This window comes from Fundulus heteroclitus, chromosome 8 (genome assembly GCF_011125445.2).
Source record: "Fundulus heteroclitus isolate FHET01 chromosome 8, MU-UCD_Fhet_4.1, whole genome shotgun sequence".
Lineage (NCBI taxonomy): Eukaryota > Metazoa > Chordata > Actinopteri > Cyprinodontiformes > Fundulidae > Fundulus > Fundulus heteroclitus.
Window position 1 is genome coordinate 549,878 of NC_046368.1, and position 7,115 is coordinate 556,992.

Sequence of the window (7,115 nt, forward strand, 5' to 3'; positions counted from 1 at the left end):
GGCTTGTAATCTGGGGACGGTTTCTTGGGGAGTCAGCCATCTTGGCCACACAGCTGCTTGAGGGTTTCGCCATTAATTACCCGACCACTTCAGACTATGTGACGTAGAGAGATGGAGAGAAACAATGAAATGGACTGAATTGAACCACAGTTCTAGAAAATAAAATAATGCAAGAAGCCAGAGTTTGAAGCATGCTGGGCTGGGTCCTTGTTTTAACGATAAGCTGAATCCAGGAGGAGCAACCGACCACGACCTCCAAAATGGGGGTGGAGGGTGTATCAACAAGCTTTTGTATTCTGCCTGATATCCATTAATCGATCTCGGAGAGACACTGACCATGATCCTCGTCAGCGTGCTCTCTGTGGTTCCTGCTCCCTGAAACAAGCATAAAGTCAAGTTATTTTTTAGGATAAATGCTGTTGTCTTTTCTGCCCCTGAACTTCTTAGCGATAGCTTTGCTTTATACGTGCAGTTTCACTGCTCTTCTGTTCCCCGCTTTAGATTGCAGCCAACGTGCTGACGTGAGCTAGCAGCAGCAGCAGCCAGGAAAGCAGGCTTAACATTCCTTTCCACACCAGCAGCCAATGAGAACAGGCTGGTCTGGCACAAAACGAGGGTAATCAAAGTACCAGGCCTTTAAGATAAAGATGATTTTTACCTTCATGGCCTTGAACAGCCTCTCAGCGAATATGCAGGGACATTCTGACACACTTTACTAGAAGAAGAGAATAGGTAAGGTAATATTCAGAGGCCCGGTAGATGACGTGTTTCCGCTGTAAAAAAAAAAAAAAAAAACGTTTCTCTACCAACAGCAACCAGGAGTTTCTCAAAAAGCCCCAGCATCTCGCTCCGATGCTTTCCTGCAGGGTCTCTTCTTGCCGATATATTTGTACTCAATCAGAGCTGAAATGACCAAACAAAGCAGAACCAAGGACCGTGGTTGGTGAAGAGATTTAGAAGATTCATTTGGTGTCGCTAATGCCATTCCAACGGCCGTGTTTGAAGGCAGTGGTGGTTCTAGACCAACTTTAGCAGGGGGGCCAGGAACAGTTCTACAGGGGACAGGCCCCTGTTGACCCTGTCTAGAACCGCCCTGTGAATGATTGGTTCCTGACATTTTGCTATTCCAGTGTAATAACTCTGTAGGCTTCATACATAAACATATTTTGTAACGCTACATATATTGTTTTACATATCTATGCTTCCACTTATCCCATATCGGCTCACGAGGGGCGAGAGAGGAAAACTCAGACATCCCTCTACCAAAGAGACATCCTCCAGCTCATTCTGGCGATCCTGGGGCGTTCGAGGCCAGATGGGGACTATATCATTTTTGCAGTCTTTGGTGGTAATAAGTGTTAGATTTAAAGTTTCTTAAATATAGAAAGCTCTTCTAGGTCTGACAGGAAATGGCGGACTGCTCCTCTGGTGGTTGAGTTGGGGGGGTCAATCTCTGCCTCAAGCGAAGGAGTTTAAATATCTTGGTGTCTTGTTTATGAGTGATGGTGATGGAACGGGAGATGGACAGACGGGTTGGGGCTGCATCCGCAGTAAGCGGGGCGCTGCTCCGGGCTGTTGGGCAAATCCGAGCCAAAAAGCAAAGCTCTTGATTTACGGGTCCTTCATGTTTCTGACCCTCACCTATGGTCAAGAGGTATGGAATCAGAAGTGAAAGAAGGAGATCCCAGATGCGAGTGGCGGAAATGAGCTTCTTCTGGAGATCAGGTGAGGAGCTCATAGTGGGTGTCGGACACCCTTGGGAGAGTGGCAGGAACCCCGGCTTTAGTTGATATTTGGTGTTTATTTGTATTTCAGTTTGTGGCTGATCCACTGGGAATTTCACGGCTGAGGGACAAATAAACGACAGGATCGTCCAACCTATTCTTTTTCATTTTGAAAAAAGGAATGGTTTAAAATTATAATCAGTTGCCCCAACACCATTATTAACATTCCAGCCCAATATTAGTATTATAAGCGTTTCACTGGGACAGAAATAAGAGGTAAACTCACTTTGTCGAAGCTGAGGAATACTCCTGTGGCACAGGATGTCGATAAACTTGCCTCGTCGGTTCCCCACTTCTTTTCTCCCGCCTCGTACAACGCGCTACAGGGGGACAAGCACGGCCATTTAGGGTTCGCAGGCTTTGTTGCTGCGTAAATGTCGGTGATGAAATCACGAAAGTTTAAAAACTGCCTTTAAAACTGTGTTAAAGAATACTGTTTTTTTTTTAAAACTGAAAAAAGTACCTTAGCGTCTGCTTTAGCTTTTTCTGTGTCCACATTGGTGGTCTCGTCTCTCTTTCCCTGTAAAAGTGGACAAATCAGCACGGCATATTGTTGACTCCATAAAGACGTTTGGCCATTTCTCAGAAATGTGTTTTATAGACTCACACAACTCAACAGTTTTAGATAACCGTTATAACCCAACAACGAACCTTAGAATACTTCAAGTACATCCACAAATATAAGTGGAAAACATTTTCTCTGAATTTAACCTTCTGATTACTGAATTAATCTATCTTGCACGAGGCTAGTTTTCAACAGCCGCTTTAGATTATATAATCCAGGCTTTCTAAGTATTCAGCACGTAGACTGTTTGGATAGAAGTAACATTCTTAGGCTATCTTGGGAATGTTGATAGACCCGCCCACTGAATAAATGTGCTGCTGCTGTCGGGAGTGCCGCATCACAGCATGCTTTCAGTTTTAATGTAGAGTACCTCAGCCAAGATGAGCAGCGCTTTGCCGTAATCCCCAGATACCTCCGACTTCAGATCATGACCTATCAATCTTCCGGTTTCTGGAACGAAAACGGCACAGTCTGCTGGATTTCACAATAGTTTAGCAGCATAAACAGGCCTATTAGCTAGTTTTCTAGCTGTTTCAGTGCTGATGTACGCTGTAAAAAGTCACCTGCTTTTGAGTGACCTACCTTTGAGGTACACATCAGACAAGGCTTTAATCTGTTTGTTGGATCTGGAAGCAAAGATTTCTGTCAGAGTGCTCTCAGTGGTCCCTGGACCCTGGATGTGAGAAGAATCAGTAATCTTATTAGTTACAATAAAGCCTTAATTTAATAAATATAACTTAAGTGCTGTTTTGACCCAAAAATACAATAAATCATAAGGAATACCAGCATGAACACAACTTTTTCCATGTGACGCCTGAAAATTGTTCTTATAATGGTTGAAAATCAGAACTAAACGCACATTTTGGAAGCTGGCTGTAAAATAAATATCAGTTAAATATACAAACTGGTGCATCAAATTCTATAAGCAGACATCTGCCTCTTTGCATTTTATTCATCAATCTCACCCTTCATAGCTTTCATGACTTCATGACAGTCGTAGACGGCAGGAGGCGTTACCAAAGCCACCAACAAGTCCTCGAAGTCTCCGTGAGTGTCGCCCTCCAGGTCGGCCACCAATGTCTAATGGAGGGACATAAGACACTTTGGGTCGTGTTTGTCCACAAGAAGACGGTTAACGTTCTCGTGAATTTGTCACATTACAGCCACGAACCTACATCCATCCTATAGGGATTTTATGGGACACACTGACACGGGTGCATATTTATGAAGTGGGAGGATTATTTTCTTCCAGTTTAGAAATAAAATAAAAATAAACTTTGCATGCATTTCTTTGAAAACACAATGTCAACTGTGAAACATGGTGGTGACTTCACTGTACTATTAACCTGGCCAGCCAGATTGATAAAGTGTAGCACTCTATGTTCTTCACATTATCATTCTGGGACTGCTCCCATCTAATCTGTTTGGGGAAAGGAGGGACATTCAGCAGAACTCTCTGAGCTGATTGGGCGAAGCAACGCCTAGTGCCCGCCTACCAGAGGTTGGTTTTAGCCAATCACAGTATCAAATTAAAAAGGAAAGCAGCAGATGTCATGAGAAACCACAACAAGCTAAGCTCGTCAGGTCACTTTTTGCTGTTTTTCTTTCAGAGATGAAATTGTGGATTCTTACACCACAGATATGACAGCAGTTCAATTAAATTTGATTTATATAGCGCCAATTCATGAAACGTGTAATCTCAAGGCACTTTCCAAAGTCAAATTCAATCAGATTATACAGATTGGTCAAAAAATGTCCTATCTAAGGCAGCAGCATCTATGCTTGCATCTTCCGGCGCTGCCATGTTTATGTTGGTTGGGCTGTGGGTTCAGCCGCTCTTGCTTTCGTCTCACTGGTGTGTCCCGCCTTAAACCACAATACTGCCACATGATTTTTGGTTCGGATACAAACGGTTGAAGCAGGAGCGGTATAAGATGGGTTTTTGTGTGTTTGAAAACCCACAAATACCGCGACAATTCATCTTGCAAGCAAGGTTATTCTATTATGGGGATTCTTTTCTTCATGGTGGAGTGAGAAGGTGTTCAGAGTTGATAGGAAGTAAATATAGAGAAACTTTGGAAGACCCACAAGTCACTTTCCAGCAGAACAACAAACTTAATCCCCCATCCAGAGCTACAATCGAATGGTTTAGATCAAAGCATATCCATGGATTCAGGGATCTGATCCGACTGAGCTTGAGATATTCTACAAAGAGAAAGGGGCAAAGCTTTCAGTCTTTGCATGTGCAAATGCTGCTAGAGACAAAAACAGAAAGGACATGCAGCCGTCAAATGGTTTTAAAATGTATCGACTCAGGTTGCAGAGTACAAATGCACATCTCCCTTTTCATATTTTAATTTTTAAACATGTTGAAGCATCTTTCCCCTCCTCTCCTCCCGCTTCGCATCTACGCACTAATTTGTATTGATCTATCACACATAAACAATAACAACAGCGAACAATAAAGTACACGGGGCGTGAATACTTTTCAGAGGTAATTCATGTACCCTTCCGGTGGCTTTCTGATAAGCCGTGGCGATAAGCTGACGCTGGGCATTACTTCTCTTGGTCAGCACCTCAATCAGTGTTTTTTCTGTTGTACCTGCGACGATTAGAAGGAAAATATTACATTGCACCTTTTGCATCCTCATACAGAAACTATAGAATAATTATTTCACCTTTATATCAGGTCACCTTTAAATGGAGCATGCGCATACTTTCTGAATTATTACTGGGGTTGTTTTACATCTTTTATTGATCTATGTAGCCCAGGATAATCATAAAAAGAGCTGATAAGGGTCATTTATTTGCTCACCAAGGCCTTCTATGGCTTTCCTCAGAGCAGCAACGTCTTCTTCCGCCTTAAAGCTGGCCTGGTCCTTCACAGTTCCTCTGGCATTTGACTGGAAAAGACCAATTCAAAAATAAATAATTAGAAATAAGTAATGATGGATCATAAAAGAGCATAAATAAATAAAAAGTTCTGTATCTATGTTGTTTCTGTGTATCAACTCATTCTCTCATAAAAGAGTTGCATACTAAAGAGACCATACTATTCATACTAAACCACATACGTGGAGAGCATTGAAATGCACACCTTAAGAATAGATAGATAGATAGATAGATAGATAGATAGATAGATAGATAGATAGATAGATAGATAGATAGATAGATAGATAGATTTTGGTTCAACTTACAGTTGTAGTTAGTGAGGAGGGGGAGTCTAAGAGCAGGTCCAGGTCATCCTGCACCACATTTACACAAAGATATTGCATTTTTTTAAATATATATATAAATATTTTACCCCTTTTTTGCACCCAACATCAAATTAAACTAATAAAGACATTGAACAACTCACCCAAACAGACATTGTTGAGGCTGTAGAGGAAAACGTTTAAACTTAGAAAGAGGAATGTATCAAGTATCAATATTTCCCTCCACCACACCCCTTTTTTCTCTGCTACGGTCTGGTCTGATGTTCCTGGTTTTCTTTATGTAAACTTTGTTCAGTTGATCTCTTCTACTGATTTGTATTTTTTCCAGAAACGCGTGTACAAGAAGAGCACTGCACAACGTAAACTGTCCTGTCGATGACTCCATACAAGGGGGAAAAAAGTGTTTCCGGAGCAGCAAAGCGTAACAAACCCAAACATGAAACACTTAAGCGTATAAGAGCCTGTGTCCGAGATAGAAATCAAAGACTTGCATGCTTTTTTCTTACCTGATTTCGAAGACAAGCGGGTAGAAAGTGGATTTTTCTGTGATCGCAGGCTTGCCACACCTTTCTGAGAAGCAGGGAAAGGGGAACACCCGTTATTGGCTGAATCATTAAACTCCTCCTCACACCGGATGGTGTCTCAGAAACGCACTTAATACAATAAAATATCTATATTAGAAGCAACATTCCCTACAGATTTTGCGTGTGTAAATTTTGAACAAAAGCTACGTTGCTGTTATGTTGAAAAATAAATCCAGACAATATAGATCATGACTATAGAATGCAGTGCAGTTGGCTGGTGATTTAGACCATATTAAAAACTGCTTTATAGCCACTCTTATGATGACACACGAATACTTCTATTACCCGCTAATTTTTCACCACCTATTTTTGAGATTTGTAATAATTTAAACCAAGTTGTACTTCTTACAGCAGAGTTTGAAATGTTCACATCTTGTAAAGTGTTGAAATCCCACAGATAAGATCAAGCAAACTCACATCTCATGTTGTTTCTACATTTCCTTCCTCTGTCTGACTCACATCCATAAACGTTTTAGGGCTGGGCTAATTCCACGTTAAGCTCTTGAAACCAATTCGATCGTTGCAATGACACACTATTTCTGAATCTCAGATGTAATTCCCGTGTTATAAAGAACTCAAACACGACCCAAACGTGTGCAAAGATGAGGGAGAAGAATTGCTCAATAGTGACATCTTATGGCTAAGTCTTGGCACAGCAGACTGGATCGTTTAGTAAAGTAAAATAAAAGGGAAGTTATCACTCAAAATGTCCATCGGATTCCAGCGTGCAACGCAATGTGGACATTTTTATTTGCATTTAGTATCATCAACAGACTGAGTTCTGCAGTACAGATGCACTAAAAAGAGCTTTTGTAAAACGTCAGCTGACGCGGGACGTGGTACATTTAGACGGCGGATCACTCGGGAATGACGAGGCGGCGTGGGAGGGGAACGAGGTCGAGAGACGACCTGTCTGGGGCGATTTAAGTCTGTTACGTCATTAACTCCTGTTAGCGTAAATCTGCAC

The 7,115-nt window shown here is 41.8% G+C and overlaps 1 pseudogene; it reads right to left on the minus strand.

Annotated features, from left to right (window-relative positions):
- Positions 1-6,195, minus strand: part of LOC118564001 — a 30,331-nt pseudogene extending 24,136 nt beyond the window's left edge.
- Positions 6,196-7,115: the final 920 nt, after the last annotated feature.